At 36.4% G+C, this 23434-nt stretch overlaps 1 long non-coding RNA gene across 2 annotated transcripts in view; it reads right to left on the reverse strand.

Annotated features, from left to right (window-relative positions):
• Positions 1-3472: 3472 nt before the first annotated feature.
• The window catches only part of LOC137496290 (uncharacterized), a 36530-nt gene continuing 16568 nt past the window's right edge, over positions 3473-23434 (reverse strand). Inside the window, exon 3 of one of the 2 annotated variants that reach the window (XR_015497585.1) lies at positions 3473-4946. This is a non-coding gene — a long non-coding RNA (uncharacterized LOC137496290). Of the gene's footprint in view, positions 4947-21508; positions 23346-23434 lie in introns of those variants that run through there. The other variant, XR_015497586.1, reaches the window with a different exon arrangement.

Here is a 23434-nt window from a genome sequence, read left to right on the forward strand (position 1 = left end):
TAAAAAGAGATTTAAAAATAAATAAATATATTAATCTCAATAAAATATTTATCTCAACACTCAACATTGGTTGAATTTTTTACACAGCATCAAGGGTGATGTAGTTTTTACAGGCACTCCTATATATAACAGTATTGATTAATTAAATATATGTTTAATTAACGGTGTTGGGATAATATATATATATATATATATATATATATATATATATATATATATATATATATATATATATATATTAAAACCTTAGTTCACTTTTAAAACACTGTGTTAAAGTAATGTGAAAGTTTGTATGTAATTTAAGCTCATCAAAAGCAAATACAATCGATCGGCATCCTCAGAGGTTCAACAGATCTGTCTTTATATGTTCTTCAGCTATTGTCAAAACAATTTCCCTTTAGCTAAACGTCCAAAACCTGTATTTCTTTACTGACACAACAGAATCCTGGTGTATTTCTGATGTGAAGAAATTAGTGTCCAGCAGGTGGCGCTATTGTACTGCAGAGCTCAATACTTGATTTAACTTTACCCCAGTCAAAATGATTCAGTGCTGAATGTGAATGATTAGGGAAAATCGACTGTCTGATTAAACAATTAGGTGGAAATCAACATTATTTTGACAACAACGTGTATATATAGACATTTTCTCTGATTGTAGGCTTTCTGACACCATTTCTAAACATATGGCTGTAGGCCTACTTCGTTTTCTCTCCCATATGAAGAATACTGTTTTTAGGTATTTTTAGTCTGTCTGAACCATACTATAATATAGTGCAATATACTGTATATATTATAGTATTTACATATTTATATACATTTATACAGTATTTAGCTTGAACACTTTGTTGACGAATGCTTAAACACTGTAGTGCTTTAGTGAACTGATAAACTGTAATTTTTGCAATAGTAAAGTGTGATGAACAGAATCTATATAATTAACAAAACTTCACTAAGCACTTCACTGTGGTCTGGTTTAAAAACGCTCTTGCATTTACTTTATATACTCGCTGGCCACTTTATTGGGTACACCTGCCCAACTGCTTGTGAACGCAAATTTCTAATTTCTAGACCAGGACAAGACGATCTGCTGCAGTTCAAACCGAGCATCAGAATGCGGAAGAAAGGGGATTTAAGTGACTTTGAACATGGCATGGTTGTTGGTGCCTGAGAGGCTGGTCTGAGTATTTCAGAAACTACTGGGATTTTCATGCACAACCATCTCTAAGCTTTACAGAGAATGGTCTGAAAAAGAGAAAATATCTAGTAAGCGACAGTTCTGTGGCTGCCTTTTTGATGCCAGAGATCAGAGGAGAATGGCCAGACTGGTTAAAAAGGCAACACTAACTCAAATAAGCACTCGTTACAACCGAGGTCTGCAGAAGAGCATCTCTGAATGCACAATACGTCCAACCTTGAGGCAGATGGGCTACAGCAGCAGAAGACCACACGGGGTGCCGCTCCTGTCAACTAATAATTGCCACAGACTCACCAAAATTGGACAATATAAGATTAGAAAAACGTTGCCTGGTCTGATGAGTCTTGTTTTCTGCTTTAACATTCGGATGGTAGAGACAGAATTTGGTGTCAACAACATGAAAGCATGGATGCTATCCATGTCGATTTGGACCAAAATCCCTGAGGAATATTTCCAAAACCTTGTTAAATGTATGCTAAGAAGGATTAAGGCAGTTCTGAAGGCAAATAGGGGTCCAACTCAGTACTAGAAAGGTGTCCCTAATAAAGTGGCCGGTGAGAGTATATAAACATTTTTTGTTATTTATATTATTTTATACTTTCTGTCATATATAACTCAGTTTTGATTTTCGTAGTTCTCTGTTTTTGTTCATATCTCTAAGTCGCCTCCTGATCTGGTTTTCTTTCTACTGTAGAAACTTCATGATGTCGAAAACCCTCCTCAGTTTTCTCTACAATCAATGTCGGGTGTTTTCTCAGCAGAATCCAGCGCTTGGTCTTCATTTTTCTTCAGGGTTGTGAGGTTTGGTCCCTCGAGGTGCTGGTATTTATAGCACTAACAACATTTATTTTCAGGCAGAAGTCAATGTTTCCTTACGCAGGTCATTTCTTTTATGGTAAGAGGAAATAATGTTGTTCTGTTGCTGTTTGGTAGCTCGGATGTCCATCTTTATTCAAGTTCTGCTCTTTTTGTTTTGGATGTTTCTCCTGAAATTTCTAATTTAAAAAAGGCTATTCTAAAATTTAATCTTCAGAGCAATATTTAATAATATTAAACAATAAATTATAAAGTTTATATTTGCAGTAATTATTCATTTATTCATTCATTTTCTTGTTGGTTTAGTCCCTTTATTAATGCGGGGTCGCCACAGCAGAATGAACCGCCAACTTATCCAGCACATTTTTACGCAGTGGATGCCCTTCCAGCCGCAACCCATCTCTGGGAAACATCCACACACACTCATACATTACTCATACCTACTGCGCCACTGCGAGTTTGCATGTTCTCCCTGCGTTCGCGTGGGTGCTCCGGTTTCCCCCACAGTCCAAAGACATGCATAGGTGTATTGTGAAGGCTAAATTGTCCGTAGTTAATGAGAGTGTGTGTGTGTGTGTGTGTTTGTGTGTGTGTGTGTGTGTGTGTGTGTGTGTGTGTGTGTGTGTGTGTGTGTGTGTGTGTGTGTGTGTGTGTGTGAATGTTTCCCAGAGATGGGTTGCGGCTGGAAGGGCATGCGCTGCGTAAAAACGTGCTGGATAAGTTGGTGGTTCATTCCGCTGTGGCGACCCCGGATTAATAAAGAAAAATTAATGAATATTATATTATATTATATGAATATATGAATGAATATTATATTATATTATATTATATTATATTATATTATATTATATTATATGAATATATGAATGAATATTATATTATATTATATTATATTATATTATATTATATTATATTATATTATATTATATTATATTATATTATATGAATATATGAATGAATATTATATTATATTATATTATATTATATTATATTATATTATATTATATTATATTATATTATATGAATATATGAATGAATATTATATTATATTATATTATATTATATTATATTATATTATATTATATGAATATATGAATGAATATTATATTATATTATATTATATTATATTATATTATATTATATTATATTATATTATATTATATTATATTATATTATATGAATATATGAATGAATATTATATTATATTATATTATATTATATTATATTATATTATATTATATTATATTATATTATATTATATTATATTATATTCTGGGCAGTACGGTGGCGCACTGGGAAGCACAATCGCCTCAAAGCAAGCAGGTCGTTGGTTCGAGCCCCGGCTGGGTCAGTTGGCATTTCTGTGTGGAGTTAAGATAAATAAGGGACTGAGCCGAATGAATGAATATTTAGTGGTGGGCGATTCATTCTAAAATGAAACTTTGTTTTGACGTAATATATGTATAAACACACACACAAAAAAATGTATTTTAATAATTTATCTTTGAATACATAATGAATTATTATATTTACTTAATTCTTATCAAAATTCTATCAGAAAGGTTTGAGTTTAAGCTGAAATTCTTTAGAAACTGACAAAAACCTTTGCTCATCATTTAATCTCACTCACTCTGAGCAGATTTAGCATGTTATGGTGATGTATGCTGAATCAAAGCTAAAGTATTCTTCTACAAACGCATGAATGGCGGTGCACATGAAGCACTACATCCCGTCTGAGGAAATCAGTGAACACTTTGATTCAAAGGCAAAATACAGCCTTTCATCTGCTGGTACAAGTGTATAAAGCGTGTTCACTTTTCACCCAATCTACTTTTTACTGACAAGTGATTTTTATAAGAGTCTGTCAATGTTTTAATCTGGGCATTTCATTAAATTTTTTTCCAGCTCTATTTCAGAGGGTGCCACAGCGGAATGAACCACCAACTATTCCAGCATATGTTTTACGCAGCGGATGCGCTTCCAGGTTTATGTACAGTAAGTGATGGTGAAGTGAAGATTCATGGTTCAGTGCTGAAAAAGAAACGATACAAATTGATAAAGTGCAACAAATAAGGTGCATTTCAGTATTAGTGTTTGAAGTGTATTCAATATGACACTTTTTGAAAAGAACAAACAACATGGTGGCAAAGTGGTTAGTACTGTTGCCTCACGGCATGAAGGTCACTGGTTCGAGTCCCGGCTGGGCCAGTTGTGGAGTTTGCATGTTCTCCCTGTGTTGGCATGGGTTTCTTCCTGGTGCTCCGGTTTCCCCCACAATCCAAAAACATGTGCTATAGGTGAATTGAATAAACTAAATTGGCCATAAATTGTGTGTGAATGAGAAAGTGTATGGGTGTTTTCCAGTACTGCGTAAAACATATGCTAGAATACTTGGTGGTTTATTCCGCTTTGGCGACCACTGATAAATATGGGACTAAGATGAAGTAAAATGAAAAACAGTGCATAAATAATGATGAAACTAAAAGATTCCAATTTATATTTTGGTGCTAAAAATATACATTGCATCCGCACTGGTATTGTAGAGTTATTTTACTGTTCACCTGCACAGGAAAAATGCGGGGTTCCACACAATTCATTCATGTTGTCCCAACACAAATCGATTAAGTTAACTTAAATTACATATTAAGATAAATTGATTGATTTATAAATTAACCTTTCACCGTTAATTGTCGGTTTATTTGTTATAGTTCTTTCTTACACTCCTTTGATTGGTCAAGTGCTCAACAGAAAGGGCTACGAATGGCTCTTGTGCGATGCGCTCTCCATAGATGAGTGATAAATGGCAGCGGCGATCACAACTGATCCATGATAGACACGGTGGAGAAAACTCTGCAGACAAGCGCTTGTGTCAGTCTCCAGGAGCATCGCTGTTAAACAGCCAAGAGGAGAGGAAAAGCACCAGCTGGTCAAACGGCTACAATGGGAGAGAGAGAGAGAGAGAGAGAGAGAGAGAGAGAAATTTACTTTCATTCTCTCAATTGCAGTGAAATAGGGGCTTCTGCTGTAAGTGTCAGTGAAAGACTGTCCAGCAAACACACACGCAGTGAAATTGTGTACAGTTTCTGCGTTTTTAAAAAGTTGGAGCGCTCGCCTCCCTCGCCATAGTAAGCTACGGTGATATATCGCTTATCAGATAATTGACGTCAGTACATAATAACCGGTTATGATTATTACTGAACCGGTACCGAATTGTTTGCGTCTGCATCGCGCTGCACCAAAGAAACAAATCATTTTGACACCCCTGTGGCCGTTTAAGCTGAGAGACATCAAACGCAGGATGAAAACTTTGTGAACCGATCGCTTCCTTTCTCTCTCTCACCAAACTCTTAAAGGGGAAGGTCACCCCGTCACTTTCAGCTCAAAACTCTTAAAGGGGAAGAACAACAAGAACAACTTGTGAATTCTGTCATATGTATGAATGTATGCGCCACACCCCTTGTGTTTTCTATTTGTGTTTGTGAGGATTTGCAACACATTTGCTGTCAAACCGATGATGATGTTTTCTTAATTTGCTGCCGATTTTCTATTTGCATGTGTTTTCTTAAGTTATGGTGCATTGGGCTCTCTCAGCCACTGTAGTTCGTTCTGGATAATTACATGATTTTTAAAGACTTTTTTCTCATTTGATTAATTACTTAATGTGTATGAATTTGTAGGAACTCATTTGTATTTAAATTTGTACAAATTTAGGTGTATTGAACAGAAAACAGGTGGCGCAGTGGGTAGCACGATCGCCTTACAGCAAGAAGGTCGCTGGTTCGAGCCTTGGCTTAGTCAGTTGGCATTTCTGTGTGGAGTTTGCATGTTCTCCCCATGTTCGCGTGGGTTTCCTCTGAGTTCTTTGGTTTCCCCCAGAAGTCTAAAGACATGTGGTATAAGTGAAAGGGGTAGGCTAAATTGTCTGTAGTGTATGTGTGCGAATGTGTGTGGATGCTTCCCAGTGATGGGTTGCAGCTGGAAGGGCATCCACTGCATAAAACAAATGCTGGATTAGTTGGCAGTTCATTCCACTGTTGCGACCCCTGATTAATAAAGGCACTAAGCTGAAAAAGGCAAGGCAGTGGCGCAGTAGGTAGTGCTGTCGCCTCACAGCAAAAAGGTCGCTGGGTTGCTGGTTCGAACCTCGGCTCAGTTGGCGTTTCTGTGTGGAGTTTGCCTTCGCGTGGGTTTCCTGCGGGTGCTCCGGTTTCCCCCACAGTCCAAAGACATGCGGTAAAGGTGAATCGGGTAGGCTAAATTGTCCGTAGTGTGTGTGAATGTGTGTGTGGATGTTTCCCAGAGATGGGTTGTGGCTGTAAGGGGCATGCGCTGCGTAAAAACTTGCTGGATAAGTTGGCGGTTCATTCCGCTGTGGCGACCCCGGATTAATAAAGGGACTAAACCGACAAGAAAATGAATGAATGAATGAATAAGCTGAAAAAAAAGAGTGATTAAACATAAAACAATTAAGTTGTTCCCAAAAACACTAATGAATTGTGTCGTTTCGATTCATTTCAAATAAGTAGTTTGAACAAGTCATTATTAGAGTCTGCAATGTCTTGTCTTAAAGATGAACCGAGAAAGACAGAAGAAATAAAGGATGAAATGCTCTTCCCCTCAAAGCCCCTCCACCCGCTTTTCCTGTCATTAAAGTGAATTGATCAGCAGTGCAGGCACATCCAATCCGTAAGTGCTTGTGTGACGGAGACCGCCGCTTTCGGCCAGAGCAGCATCTTTCTGCTAAAACATCTCTGTGCAAGTCAAAGGCTCAGCACTTCCACCCTAAATCTTGTCAGAGAAATGCAGCGCTTTCGGGGCTTGGAAGTGCTGATGGTTTCGATGCACGTCCGCGGATGTGACCGCTCTATCTCTTCCTCCAACACCACGCCATCCATCTGCTTCTGCAGGCTGAAACTGGGATTCATTCGAATTTTCAACTCCATCCATTTATGAAATGACATTCACTATGCTAAATTACATCACTCAGTATTGATTCTCACGTCTCTTTGGTGTGGGGGTGAATTGAGTGCTTCTGCGCACTTAGTCAAGGACAAACTCAATCTGTTTTTACATGTGTGGCGGAAGAGTGACGGTATATTTGCTCTCGTCAAAATCAAGTCACATTTGAAGATTCCTTCTTGTTTTAAAGCAGTCAGTTTAGCATCCATATATTCACATTAGCACTGTCGCCTCACAGCAAGAAATTTGCTGGTTCCAGTCCTGGTTGTGCCAGTTGCCTTTTTTGTGTGGGGTTTCCATGTTCTCCCCGCGTTGGCGTGGGTTTATTGGGTTAACTAAATTGGCCTTGGTGTATAAGTGTGTGCGTGAATGGGTGTGTATGGGTGTTTCCCAGTACTGGGTTGCAGCTGAAAGGCCATTCGCTGCTTAAAACATATGCTGGAATAGTTGGCAGTTCATTCCGCTGTGGCGACCCCTGATTATTAAAGGGACTAAGCTGAAAAGAAAATGAATGAATGAATGAACATCCTAAGTAGGTAGTTTTATGATGTTTTGAGCTTATATTTGAGATTGTTCTGATTATTTCTATTGTCACTATTGTTAAGAAACATATGCTGATGAATTGTATTAAATGACTGCTGTAAACAACACAACATTAATAAATTGGAAACAATTATGGAAACTAGCTGTTAACCAGGTTACAGTTTGTTACTGTAACAGAGTTACTGTAACATTTAATGTTACCATTAAAATCACAGACATCTCTCTCTCTCTCTCTCTCTCTCTCTCTCTCTCTCTCTCTCTCTCTCTCTCAATTCAATTCAATTCAATTCAATTCAATTCAATTCAATAGTTGCTTTATTGGCATGACAAATGTATAGCCAAAGCATTTATAAAGTTTACATTAAAAAGAGCATAATTATACGGTACATCCAGAAAGTATTCATAGAGCTTCTCTTTTTCCACATTGTTATGTTACAGACTTATTCCAAAATGGATTTAATTTCCACAAAATTCTACACACAATACCCCATAATGACAATGTAAAAAAAATATCTTTTGTAAATAGTTGCAAATTTATTAAAAATAAAAAAGCTGAAAATCACATGTACAGAAGTGTTCACAACCTTTACCGTGAAGCTCTAAATTGAGCTCAGGTACGTTCTATTTCCACGAATCATTCATGAGATGTTTCAGCAGCTTCATTGGAGTTCACCCGTGGTCAATTCAGTTGATTGGACAAAATTTAAAAGGCATACACCTGTCTATATAAGGTCCCAGGGTTGACAGTGCATGTCAAAGCACAAACCAAGCATGAAGACAAAGGAATTGTCTGAAGACCTCTGAGACAGGATTGTCTCGAAGCACAAGGTTGGGGAAGGTTACAGAAAAATTTCTGCTGCTCTGAAAGTTTCACTGAGCACAGCGGCCTCCATCATACGTAAGTGGAAGATGTTTGGAATCACCAGGACTTTTTCTAGAGCTGGCCGACCATCTAAGCTGAGTTATCGGGGGAGAAGGGCCTTAGTTAGGGAGGTGATCCATAACCCAACAGTCACTCTGTCTGAGCTCCAGCGTTCTTCTGTGAAGAGAGGAGAACCTTACAGAAGGACAACCATCTATGCAGCAATCCACCAATCAGGCCTGTATGATAGAGTGGCCAGACGGAAGCCACTCCTCACCTGGAATTTGCCAAAAGGCATCTGAAAGACTCTCAGACCATAAGAAAATAAATTCTCTGGTCTAATGAGACTAAAATTAAAAGCATTGGAGTGAATGCCAGGCGTTACGTTTGAAGAAAACCAGGCACCGCTCATCACCAGGCTAACACCATCCCTACAGTGAAGCATGGTGGTGGCAGCATCATGCTGTGGGGATGTTTTTCAGCAGCAGAAACTGGAAGGATAGAGTCAGGAAGACTAGTCATGATAGAGGGAAAGATGAATGCAGTAACGTACAGAGACATCCTGAATGAAAACCTGTTTCAGAGTGCTCTTGACCTCAGCCTGGGGCGACAGTCATCTTTAAGCAGGACAATGACCAAAAGCGCACCGCCAAAGTATCAATGGAGTTGCTTCACAACAACTCTGTGAATGTCCTTAAGTGGCCCAGCCAGAGCCCAGACCTAAATCCTATTGAATATCTCTGGAGAGATCTGAAAATGGCTGTACACCGTCAGTTCCCATCCAACCTGATAGAGCTTGAGAGGTACTGCAAAGAGGAATGGGTAAAAATTCCCAAAGACAGGTGTGCCAAGCTTATGGCATCATATTCAAAAAGACTTGAGGCTGTAATTTCTGCCAAAGGTGCATCAACAAAGTATTGAGCAAAGGCTGTGACTAATTGATTTTTCAGGTTGTTTATTTTTAATAAATTTGCAACTATTTCAAGAACTCTTTTTGTCTCATTGTCATTATGGGGTATTGTGTGAAGAATTCTGAGGAAATACATGAATTTAATCCATTATGGAATAAGACTGTAGCATAAAAACATGTGGTAAAAGTGAAGCGCTTTAAATACTTTCCGGATGCATGTATGTATATATTTTTAAAAAACACAGTAAATAGTAGTATAGTATTATAATATATAGTATAATAATAATAATAATAATAATAATTTTCTGTCTCTCTCTCTTTCTCTCTCTCTCCTCTCTCAGTGTATTGTTGACAAAGGCACTTCCAAATGAGGAGAGGTGGTTCCACTGGTGACGTGGGTCAGTCCAGCACTGCATTGCACCCAGACACACCCCACACAGAGCGAGACGCCGGACCACTGTGAGCCAGCTGTGCTGCAATGCCGCTTCAGAAAGGACTGGCACCGTCTGCTGCTTTAAAGTTCAGCAAGTTCATCCGCTTCATTCTGCCAAGCTCTTGATCTATGTGCTGAAATGCTCAATAATGCACTAAAGGAAACGGCTGAATAAAGGCATCATTTGTAGAGTGGCGTTAAAAGCAGTAAAATGCATTAAAGTAACAATGAGCTACAGTACGACTTGGAAAGTGTTGATGAAGAATAATATTATTGCACAGTATAACGGATAGAGCTTATGCATGCATAAACTGCTAACTGATTTGCTGAGAGTACAATTAATTACTTTTTTGGATTGCAAACGATCACAAGTGTGTTTGTTCTGCGCCATTTATTTTATAAACACTGTAAAATTGTTTGTACTTTTAACCCTCTGGTGAAATTCATACATTTTTGGCCTCCAATATAATCAAGTGAATTTTTTTACCTCATCAGAATAATGCAAAACTAAGTAAAGGTTTTGGAACATGGCATGTAAATATACACAGACACAAAATATTAGATGCGATTTAAAAAGATTAAATGGCCCTAAAAAATAAATATTAATAATATTTTGTGTAATCAATTCATACTAATTTTGTCCAGCATAAAATGTTTGCACTCAGTTTGAGACTTGTTTAGATTTAAACTTGTTTGTGGCTCTGAAATTTTATTCCACAGTGATCACATTTCATATCACGTTTCAAAATAGCCTATTTGTGACTTTATTCATATTAAGAAACTTCTACAGCAACAACAAACACTTCTCTTCTCCCGAACATTCAACATTTACAATCATTAAAATGTGATATTCCTTTTTAATCAAAAAAGGGCTTATTGATATATTTTTTAGGACATTCAGGATGTCATTTAATCCTGTAAACTGATCCGAATTCATCAGCATATGTACACTCGCCGGCCACTTTAATAGGTACACTTGTCCAACTCCTTGTTTGATTTCTAATCACATCACAGCAACTCAATGCATTTAGGCATGTAGACATGGTCAAGACAAGATCTGTGGGCAAAAAAGCCATGTGATGTTAGAGGTCAGAGGAGAATGGCCAGACTGGTTTGAGCTGATAGAAAGGCAACAGGAACTCAAATAAGCACTCGTTACAACCGAGGTCTGCAGAAGAGCATCTCTGAACGCACAACACGTCCAACCTTGAGACGGATGAGCTACAGTAGCAAAAGACCACACCGGGTGGCACTCCTGTCAGCAAAGAACTGGAAATTAAGGCTACAATTCACACAGGTTTACCAAAATTGTACAATAGAAGATTGGAAAACGTTGCCTGGTCTGATGAGTCTCGAATTTTGCTGCGACATTTGGATGGTAGGGTCAAAATTTGTCATCAACAACATGAAAGCATGGATCCATCCTGCCTCGTATCAACTGTTCCAGCTGGTGGCGGTAATGTAATGGTGTGGGGGATATTTTCTTGGCACACTTTGGGCTCATTAGTGCCAATTGAGCATTGTGTCAACACCACAGCCTACCTGAGTATTGTTGCTGACCATGTCCATCCCTTTATGTGGATATGAAAATATGATCATATCACCCCAATTTTATCCTCCTTACACTGGCTGACTGTTAAGTTTCGTATTGAATTTAAAATATTGTTTCTTACCTAAAAAGCTTTAAATATTCTAGCTCCTGTTTATCTAACCAACCTTCTGTCTCGCAACAATCCAACTCGCTCTTTAAGATCTCAAAACTCAGGGCTTCTGGTAGTAACTAGAATAGCAAAGTCGAGTAAAGGAGGTCGAGCCTTCTCATTTATGGCTCCTACACTCTGGAATAGCCTTTCTGATAACGTCTGAAGCTCAAACACACTCTCCCAATTCAAAACTAGATTAAAGACCTATCTGTGTAGTAAAGCATAGATTCAGTGCATCACGTAGCGGGTTTCCACACAGGTTTCCTTCACAATTTATGTAAAGCTGCTTTGACACAATCTACATTGTAAAAGCACTATACAAATAAAGGGGAATTGAATTGAATTGAATATGTCCAAAGTGTGTCCATCTTCTGATGGCTACTTTCAGCAAGATAGCGCACCATGTCAAAGTGTGAACCATCTCAGACTGATTTCTTGAACATGACAATGAGTTCCCTGTACTCAAATGGCCTCCATAGTCACCAGATCTCAATCCAATAAAGAACCTTTGGGATGTGATGGAATGGGGGTTCGCATCAGGGATGTGCAGCCCACAAATCTCCAGCAACTGCGTGATGCTATCATGTCAGTATGGACCAAAATCTCTGAGGAATATTTACAGTGCCTTGTTGAATCTATGCCATGAAGGATCAAGGCAACTCTAAAGGCAAAAAGGGGTTCAACCCAGTACTGGTATGGTGTACCTAATAAAATGGCCGGTGAGTGTACATACATTGTGATTCACAAGTGTTTCCTGTTTATTTCTGGTTGAGAATTACATTATGGGATGTTGATTTCTGCTCTGTCAACTTTTGCTATTGAAAATGCAACAGTTTAACACTATGACTTTTATTGACATTTTAATATCTATCTATTAAATAATCTATAGAAAAATTAGTCTGTAAAATAACAGAAAATGTGCTGCCAGTTTATTACAAGGTGTTTGTTGTGTAATATACAACACCAACCCAGACAGTGTATCATTTTAACCTATTAAAAATGTTAATAAAAGTCACTTTTTCAAGCTTTTCAAGGTTAAAAGTTGTTGAAAGAAAGATCAAGATCCCATAATGCAATTAAAAACATATTAAAAGCATATCTTAATCAATCAAAATCACAAAATATGGAAAACTGTTAATTTGTGTAATGTATTTTATACAAAAATGCATAAATAAAATAAATATAAAATCAAAAATAACCAATAAAGAGACAAAGCAAATCATGTAGTAAAGCAACAATCACTCAGAAACGAAAAACCAAAGTCGTCTTCAGCAATTGTACACAACACTGTCCATGACTGCACCATTTCATTTCAAACGTGAATAAGTCTTTCAGGGCATTTTAAAAATACTAATAAATTAATATTCAGGCTTTGTGTAACCACCTAAAAGCCGAAACCGCACCATCATTGCCTTATTGTACCCTTGCACTATTTTAACAGAGAAAGAGAGAAAGACTGCATATTCTGGGTGTTGCCTTTCAGGTCCTGTAGAGAGGCTAAAGGTCAGGTGACAGTGACGGTTTCTAGACAGAATGCAGCATCTATTGCACCAAATGCATGGTAAATTATTCACATGCAACCCAAGACTGGGCTGTTTAGTGGTTGCAGTGAAAGTCGTTGTAATATGGCGAGATTGAGACAGCTGTCCTGATAGAGTATAATGAATATGATAATAAAAGCTGCTGCATATGTTAAGGTTCTTCATCATTTTGGCTTAGTGTGCATATGTGTGTGTGAGAGAGAGTGTGTGTGTGGCCGCATGCACATTTGTGAGAGATTTATGTCCACTGCAGTAATGAAGTTACACTCGCTTCGTTCCTCAGCAGAAGCATTAAACACCTATAAGCTCTGCAGCAGCGGATGATACGCCTCACATGCACACTCACAATGATCTTTAGTTTTTTTGCCATATTTGTGAATCTTTACTGTGATAAAACTGCCCATGTACATTATTGAGCTCACGCATGCTTTGCTGGTGGAAAAAATGGTAAGATATGAATGAATTATTGTGTAAGTAAACACATGATTGATGGCATTAATTTTCTAAAATATGTCCTAAATGTAGTTAATAAATAATATTAATAATAAAAATCATAGTTCTAATAATTAATAGTAATAATAGTAATTAGTAATATCTATATTATATATATATATATATATATATATATATATATATATATATATATATATATATATATATATATATATATTCCAGTTTTATTATTGCTTTATTTAACGATTCAAAAAGTATAACAATACTTAAAAATAAATTGACACATATACTGTATCAAATATTATTATTATTATTATTCATTTAGATATAATTGTGAAATGAACTAAAGAAATAATAAATAAATATATCGAAATAAATATATAATTAATTTAATATTGATCATGTTTATAATTTTGAAAACAAAATGTTTTTTAAGTATTTTTAAATAATTTCTGATAATAACAATTATCTAATAATTATCATGTTTATAATTTTTTAATTATAACATATTTTAATCATTTGTAATGATTATTCAAATTAGTTTAATAATTATGCTTATAATTAAAAAAATTATATATTTAAAATATTTGTTATCATTTTAATAATAACAACAATAAACATATTAATTTTTTATTTCATGTAATTTAAATAAATCGTAAAAATTATCATGTTTATAAATTAAATGAACTAAAAACATATAGATTTTTATTTATTATTCAAATTATTATTATTATTCAAATTATATTATTATTCAAATAATAATAATAATAATAATAATTATTATTATTATTATTATTATTATTATTATTATCATAAATTTTTATAATTATGTTAGTTTTCCAGAGGAAAACACACAAAAACAAAAATAATATAAACTAATGCTTACATTTTTTTCATGCATTATGAAATTTACATAAAAATAAATATGAAAACATATTTATATATAATTCACTTAATAATTATCATGTTTATAATTTTTACTTTTATACAAATATTTTTAAAAAGATTTGATAATTATTAAAATTAATTAATTATCATGTTTATAAATGATAAAAAAAACATCTAACCAATGACCTAAATATAAATATAATATATATATCATATATAATCATTATTAATTTCATGATTATTTTATTTTATATTTCTTTTTATATTTTATTATTATTATTATTATTGTATTAGTACACACACAAAAATATTTATATATATATATATATATATATATAATTTACATGAACTATGAAATTTACGCAAGTAAATATGTACACAAATACATATATAATTCATATAATTTTAGTAAAAATATTTGTTATAATTTTTAAATAATTAATAAATTAATTTAATAATTATGTTTATAAATTAAATGAGCTAAAAATACTAATTTATATTTATTATTATTGATTTCATAATTTTTTTTTGTTTTTCATAAAGGCCCAGATCCTGAAACCATAAAAAACACAAACAAAAATAAATTATATAAATTAATGTAAATATAAATATTCATAGAAAAAGTAATCTTACATATTTAACCACAGTACTAAGTTAAACATTATACATTCTGCACATAAAAGACACTAAACTGCTTTCAAAAACATCCCTAGCTTTGTGAGCCCTCACTATTATGATGAGTCTTGCTATGACACCAATAGGTGCCGCTGTATGCAAACACACAGCAGATGGACAGCGGGACCCTGAGGACAGACATTGATTATCAGCAAACATTCCAGCATCATCTCTTCAAATGCTTGCTTCAGGGTCTGTGGATCGACCGAACTGCGATCAGATGATCAGCTATTGATTTGGTCTCCTGTTAGTGCTGCTGTGTACTGTTAGTGATGCTGTTAATAGTTCATTAGGGTGCAGATGTAGCCATCTGACTTTGCATCTCAAACTGATCAATGCTACAGCAGTCATGTCACAAAAAAAGTAACATACCAATCAACATTAAGATGTGAAAATAAGAGTTAATCTAAAAAAACGTCAAAAGTCAACAGAGCAGAGATCAACATCCCATAATACAGTTTACAACCGTAAATAAACAAATAACATCTGCGAATCACAAAAAAACGGAAACATTATGCATTACCAGATATTTTTTACGGTCTACATAAAAGCATAACTTCTTTACTTTCATCTTTTTATATACAATTATTAGTGTGAAGAATATTTTGTTTGATTATTTTATATTATAAAGAACATTTTGCTGAAGGGAGAGATTTCATGGATGCTAAAAGTTCTTCATAGGAAAAGCATACATGTTGTGCAATATAAGATTTTTTTATCATAATATTCAGAATTAATATTCCGTTCTGCCTTTATTACTTTATTACATAGCAAATCTTCCCATAAGGCCAGTAAAATGTAAGTGCTGAGCAGTTAACGCTCCTCGTGAGCAATAAGGCTTTATTAAACAGACTTAACAATGCGCTGACGAACTAATACAAATTCTGAAAGTTTATATGAGTATGAATATAAAATCATATCTAAAAGAGAACGTTCTGGCAAGGTTGTCTTAAAGTTCTCTGGTCTTTATTGATGTTCCCGTGAGCACAAAACCAACATATTCACTAACATTTTAGTTGGCCATTTATTAATGTTTCAAAACAATATCAAATGTTCCCTTAACAACAGGAAAACTTTATATTAAGTGGCCTTAACTACTATGTACTTACATAAAAAAATAAATACAATGTACTTGTACTTGTATATATACTTATAATGTATTTGAGAACACTTGTGGTGCTTTTGAGCTGGGATAGAGGTTGGGTTATGGACAGGTTTGGTATCATGGGTAGGTTTAAGGGTGGGTTAAGGTGTAAGGGGTGGTCAACAGTGTATTTACAAATGTGATTACAAAAGTTAATTAAAGATGTAAATACACACATGTATTTAATCAAGCATAAGTACAAAGTAAATACATGTATTTACACAATAAGTACATTGTAACAAACTATTAATTCCTGTGTAAGTACATACTAGTTAAGGCCACTTAATATAAAGTGGGACCCAAGTGTTAAAACAAAACTATTTTGTTGCTCTGTCTTTAATCTTGAGAAATTATGGTTTTATGAGAAACGTTTTGTGATCTATATCCCTCATTTCTGTGATTTATTCATTTTTTTAAATGGATTTATGTTCTTATATGTAATTTGTAACGTAACCTTTTTCAATTATTTTTCTGTTTGTTCATTGTCATAAGCAGTGGTGTAAAGAAACAAATTACAAATACTCAAATCACAGTGTGTAGTTTTTCTCAGGAATTATAATTTACCAAGTAGCTTTAAAAATGTGTACTTTTACTTTCCCTTGAGTACATTTTCAGCGCTGTATCGTCACTTTTACTTCACTACTTTCCTTCTAACTGCAGTCACTACTTAATTTTTTTCTTGTCATTGAAGTTTAGAAAAATCAGTCCTGTGATTCCTGTCCCATCAAATGGCATCATAATGTATTTCCTCAAGACATGTGCACTTTACACTGCAGCAGTTTGGAAGCATTAAAAGTGTCCAAAAGACGATGTTCAAAATCTTTACAGGCATTGACTTAGAGACTGTTTAGATGCATGTCACTGATGAGAAGATGGCAGATGTTTACTGTATGATGACCGAAATGGCCTTAAACACCCAGCAGACACAAGACGTCAACAAGACATCAGATTAACATTGTAGCCCAACGTTATGAGAACGTTGCGTTTTGTTTGTAAGTGAAAATCGGGTTTACATCAGAACTCAACGTCAGGCCAACGTCAATATCCAACGTCCAACCTAAAACCAACCAAATATCAACGTTTAATGATGTCACAGCTTGACGTTGTGTGGACGTTACCACTATGAAGTCTATCAGATGTTGGATTTTGGTTGCCATTCCTGACAAATAAATGTCAGTATTTGATGTCAATAAGACGCTGGTTTGCTCGACATTGGATTTTGGTCACTTTCTAACAACCTAAAATTAAACAAAATATCAACATCATTTGACATCAAAATAACATTGTCCTTAGACGCTGGCTAGCAATTTGGTCACCTGACATCACAACCTAAATCTAACCTAATATTAACATCATATGACATTGTGTGCCTGCTGGGCAATAACTAAATGCACTACAGAATGTTACGTTTACACACACATGCACAAATTACATGTAAATGCGTCAGCTTTTCACAGAGTATACTCACTACTCTTGAGTACTTTTGAAAGGTCTATACTTTGAGTAATTTTTACAACAGATACTTCTACTCTACTTGCAATACATTTTTGGGCAAGTAATAGTATGTTTAAGAGTACTTTTTTAGCATGATTTTTCAGTACTCTTTCCACCACTGCATATAGCCCAAGTCTGATGCGGCCGAAAGCAGCAACACTTTCATTATGCCACAGTCTACCGCTTCCAGTACTTGATCACGGAGAAAAGAAGCAGCATTGTTTTATCAATAAATACATTGTAGTTTTCTGTTCAAATTCTGCTTTATGCAGTCTAAGTCTGTAACGTTTCGAATGAGAGTCAGAGAGGATCCAAATGCAAGTGACAATGTTTATTTGAATCTGACAATAAAACAAATAGTGCCAGGCTAGATGAACGCAGAACACAGGACAGGAACAGAACGGGGAAACCAGATCCAGACAAACTCCTCAGGGCCTGAGCACAGACAGCACAAACATAAGTGATAGTAACGAACTGACACAGACACACAAAAGCGTCGCACAGATATAGGCACCATGATGAGCCTCAGCTGGCGAACTAATCAGACCAACTGAGTGTCGTCATAACACGTGAGCATAACAAATCCACATGGACAACCAAAACAAAACAAACCCACGTGATCAAACATACACTCCGGAGAAGCGCACAAACCTGCAACCGTGACAAAGTCTAATAAAACACACAACATATTAAAGCGTATTTGGTGTTTCCCGGAAATGTTCTATAAAACCAAATCGAGGATGTGTTTCGTCATCAGCACATGCTCCATCTCACACTCTAAAAAATAACTCAAGAGGTCTGTAACCACTACATAGTTTAATACATTATTGTAACTTAAAAATTCCAAAATGCTGATGGGATTAAAACTTGTAAGGTGCCAGAATAATTTTATTAACTGTTCAAAACATGAAAACATTGATAATTACATAAATTAAAAAATGCGGCTAATTTAAAGGTAAATATATCTGTCAGTTACTTTAATATTAATAATAATAATAATAATACATTTTATTTAAAGGCGCCTTTCTAGCAACTCAAGGACACCGTACAATCAAAGAGAATAGTAAAACAACAAGAGAAATAATAAAATATACACAGCAATAGAGCAAATAAAATCAAGTATTAAAAGCCATCTTAAATAATTGGGTTTTGAGTCTTGATTTGAACAGTGTGAGGGAGTCAATGTTTCTGATGGCAGGTGGTAGTGAGTTCCAAAGTCTCGGAGCAGAGCGGCTGAATGCTCTGTTGCCCATAGTTGAAAGGCGAGAAGAGGGAACAGACAAGTGGAGGGAGTAAGAAGATCGCAGGGTGAGAGAAGGAACAGAAATGTGGATGAGGGCAGACTAATATGGAGGGGCAAGATTGTGGATGGCTTTGAATGTTAACATCAAGATTTTAAAGTCGATTCGAAAATGAACAGGTGACCAATGAAGCTGCTGCAGGACAGGGGTGATGTGATGAGAAGAAGGGGTCCTGGTGATGATACCGGCAGCTGAGTTCTGGACCAACTGAAGCTTACAGAGAGATTTATGAGTGAGACCAAAGAGAAAAGAGTTGCAGTAATCTAAACGAGATGTGACAAGGCTATGAACGAGAACAGCAGTGGCATGAGGGGTAAGAGAAGGGCGGAGACGGTTAATGTTGAATAGGTGGAAGTAAGCAGAACGGGTGATGTTATTGATGTGAGAATCAAAGGATAGGGTGCTATCAAGGATGACACCCAGACTCTTAACCTGTTTAGAGGGATAAATGGAACTTTAAAACAATATTTAACTTGTGGCAACCCAAAGAAATTTTTCCACACTAATGGGGTTGTTTTGTATTTTTAAGTCCACACACTGATGTTTTTTACTATTTTTTATACTGATAATATGGGACAGTACATGTTTTTGTTTTGTATAACAATAAAAACCTGTGGTTTAATACAAAAAAAATGTACCGAAAAACAAAAATGTTGTTGTTAAATGGGTTTCTTACAAGCATGAACAGTAAATTTGAAAACAAACAAAAATGTATTCATTTACTTAAGGTTCTAAACTTTAAAAAATCCATGTAATTAAGTACATGGCTGTTTCTCATTACCAAGTACGCAAAGTTCGGACTTGCGTCCTTGGAAGTTCAGACTTGCCAAGTTCAGACTTGGAAGAACAAACTCCCGAGGACGCGAGGACACAAATCGGGTTTATTTAAGAAAATGTACATATATATTCATATAAATGTTAATTCAAATGAGTTATTATACACGTGTCTTTGATTATAAGATTTTTTCAACCCAAGCTCATTCTGGAAACGTAGCCCCGCGGACGTTTCTGGAGACCGTGATTTACGTGGCCGGAGGTACGTAAAGGCCTCGTTTGTTTTTTTTCGAGCGAACGCTGCGGGGCGGTGTGGCGCCGCTCCGCCCCTCCTCTTCGCGCTCGCCAGGCGACGGCTCGCCTCCGAGTGGAGGGCTTTCCCGATGCAATCAGTTTGTCCGCTTAGCTCACAGCGTTGCGTCGGCGGAGCGGAGGCCCCGGAGGAGGAGCCGGAGCCGGCCGCAGTGGACGAAGACCGGGATTGAGTCTGGGGAACAGCAGGTTCCGGAAATCAGGTAAGACGAAAAACGGAATCCGAAAAATAAGGGCGAGAACGCGGCGGGATCCAAAAACGCGGTCAAAATCGAAGACAAGGGCTTTTGCTTTTTTTTTCCGATCCGGGGGCTTTTTCGCACGAGAACAACACGGGCACGGGCGCGAACGCCGCGCGATCCCGAGAGTTGCCCGCCCGAGACGCGAAAAAGCGCGCACACCGGCATCTTGCGGATCCGCGAAAACAAAAAACGCTCGAATACGTACCTCCCGGCACGTAAAACGCTGTCCGCAGAAACGTCTGCGGGGCTACGTTTCCACAATGAGCCAGGGTTGGATTTATTAAACTACAATAATAATACACACAATAAGAAATAAATACATACACGATAAGAAATAAAGATTACGTCAAACAATTTGGTAAAAGACAAACAGCGAACAACACGGTAACATAATTAAAGACAATTATAAACGGTAACAAAATAACAATGCCAAAATAATACACCTGAGAACAAATAATAGATTTATAAGACAAAAAACTGCCCGTTAGATATTCACAAGATGTATTAAATATCATGTTTTAACTACAATGGAGTGATGAGGTCCAGCGGTATGTCCGAGATGGCCTAGCCGAAGTAAAGCTGCTCTGGCGGGGGAGCTGACGACGAAGCTCCCGCTGGCAGGCTGGGAGTCAGAGTCCGCATAAGTTGAGCCACATCGTTAAAGAAGCGCTATCTTTGTGAATAAACTGCCGATTCGAGTTTAAAACAACTACATTCTCGCCTGAAAAACTCTTAGAACTTTATTTTGTGACACAGTAAAGGAATATTTTTAAAACTGTGCGGGTTTCCTCCTCCGCCATTAGCGCTAGCTGGTTACGCTGCAATGCATTTTGGGATACCTGAGCTTCACAAAATGCACAAGTCACCTCTCGAAGCATCTTTTGTGAAAACCGCAGAGCAAGTACACATCCAGGAATTTCATCTGTACTTGGCAAGATGTGAACTTTGAATTGGAACAGTACTTTGGCGACGGTTGATGGCGTTTCACGAGGACACAAGAACGCAAGTACAGACAAGAACGCATATTGAGAAACAGCCCATAACACAGGATTTGTTTTCAATTTTAATAAAAAAAATTGAAACAACTTACTTTTTTTGAGTACTCAACTCAAATTTGAGGTTCTTGCTATGTAAAAATGCCTCTGAAGAGGTAAAGATTTGGCTAACATAACAAGTTTGTTGTCTGACTTAATTTTGTAAGATGTTGTCGTAATTTGAATATATTATTGCAAGCTGTTGCGTCAATTTTAATTTTTTTTTTTTGTATAACAATATTTTTTAGAGTGCACTAAATAAAATTGCTTATTTCTCTGGATTTGAACATTCTTTTAAACATTTGGAATAATGCAAGTCAGCTAAATATTTAACAGTGTTCTGGTGATTAGTGGATATGTTCATTTTAAAAATCATACTTATTGTGCCTTCAAAACACACACACACACACACACACACACACACAGGCTCTGTAAATGACACATGGACGTCCCGTCTGATTTTGAGTATTAATCCTCCTTTAGTTAGCCGGTCAGTCGTGTGCTGCAAAAGGGCGGAGCTCCTGATTTACACCCAGCATTGTGGGAACGACCAGAGGGAAGACTGCGTGTGAGTCTGCAGGAAAAACAGTGCTGGAGAGCAAAAAAAAAACAGTGCTGTAGAGCTGCTGACGGGCTGATCCTGAGAGCCTGCTGGGTTTTCCAGTGAGAAATGCAAAACTCAGAACACCTCAAAGTGTGTCTTTACCCTGACGAGCACCCGTCAAGCAAACCCACTATAAATAGACGACATCTAACATTAAAATGATCCACATATATTATTATCTAGCAGCACTTTGTTTTCTCTGCTCCAGCGTACACATATCGTGTACTACTCTCTGTCTTACATTCCCGTTTGTTTGCTACAGTAATCGAGCTCGGTGCCTGTCTCTCTGGATCTGACTCAGCATCTCTGCATCCCGCTATTGGCACTCGGCCTGGGTTGAAACATCAACCGGCGCACTGTCTAAGCACCCAAAAGCATGACTGTGCAATTTTATAACCGGCAAAAAGCAACTTTGTTAGGCCTTACAATTACATTGGAGCGTCTAATGTTCCACTGCGGCAGGCGATTCCCTATCACGCAATCTGAGAGCACAGTTACTAGAGATGATGCACAAACAATAATACACAAGGACTGAATACAATTTATAATTACGTGTAATTTTGTAGCAGCATAACCACAGCAAGGCATTCAATTCATTTAAATGTGATTTTAATACAACAAAAAAATGCAGTGTCAAAACTAAAGTGAAACATTCCCAGCAGGCACAGGACGTCAACATGACATCAGATTATTGTGGGATGTTGCATTGTGTTTGAAAAGAAAAATCGGTCGGACATTAGAACCCAATGTTATAGGCTGAAGTCAATGTCCAACATCGGACATATGTTGCATTTTGGTCACTTTCCAACGCAACCTAAAAACAACCAAATATTAACATCTAATGATGTTACAGCTTGACGTTGAGTGAACGTTATCAATATGACATCTATCAGACATTGGATTTTGGTTGCCATACCTGACGAATAAATGTAAGTATTTAACATCAATATAACGTTGAATTAAGATGTTGGCTTGACGTTGGACTTTTGTCACTTTTCAACGCAACATAAAAACATCCAAATATCAACGTCTAATGATGTTACAGCTTGACATTGAGTGGACATTACCACTATAATGTCTAATACACATTGGATTTTAGATGTCATGCCTGACGAATAAATGTCAGTATTTGATGTCAATATGACGTTGGTTTAAGATGTTGGCTAGACGTTGGATTTTGGTCACTTTTCAACGCAATCTAAAAACAACTAAATATCAACATCTAATGATGTCACAGCTTGACTTTGTGTAGATATTACCACTATGACGTCTATCAGACATTGGATTTTAGTTGCCATATCTGATGAATAAATGTCAGTATTTGACCTGAAATATGATGTTGGTTTAAGATGTTGGTTCGACGTTGGACTTTGGTCACTTTCCAACGCAACCTAAAACAAACAAATATCAACATCTAATGATAATACAGCTTGACGTTGAGTGAACGTTTTCAATATCACAACTATCAGACATTGGATTTCAGTTGCCATACTGTACCTGATGAATAAATGTCAGTATTTGACGTCAATATGACAATGGTTTAAGATGTTG

Source organism: Danio rerio, chromosome 8 (genome assembly GCF_052040795.2).
Source record: "Danio rerio strain M-AB ecotype USA chromosome 8, GRCz13ab, whole genome shotgun sequence".
Taxonomy (NCBI): Eukaryota; Metazoa; Chordata; class Actinopteri; order Cypriniformes; family Danionidae; genus Danio; species Danio rerio.